Here is a 375-nt window from a genome sequence, read left to right as displayed (position 1 = left end):
TGATGACACTTCCTCATTTACCAAATATTCTCATTTCAAAGTGGATGAAAGGGACAGTGAATGTGAGGACTGCCATCAAGAGGTGGAAAGTAGCCAGGCCCAGATTCCTTACCTAGACCATCATGTCTATGGACTGTGCGCCCTTCTCCATGGGCAGAACAATTTGCTACTAAATGCCTAGATCTGTTCAAAATTAACAATCTTCTGAACCTAAGGAGGACTTTTTTTTTTAGTTTATGGCAACACAGGCCTTGCAAACAGAATACCAGTAAAAAGGCTACTACCAAGCAAAGTGTATTTTAACCAAGCTTTCAGAAGCCAGTCATCAAAGCAGACTCTTCTCTTGCAAGGCTCTTGCCACCACAGCTACAACCC

The sequence above is a fragment of the Protopterus annectens genome, chromosome 5.part1, assembly GCF_019279795.1.
Source record: "Protopterus annectens isolate FY-2018-M chromosome 5.part1, PAN1.0, whole genome shotgun sequence".
NCBI classification, from domain to species: Eukaryota; Metazoa; Chordata; order Ceratodontiformes; family Protopteridae; genus Protopterus; species Protopterus annectens.
Note: the sequence above shows the minus strand (reverse complement) of the source record.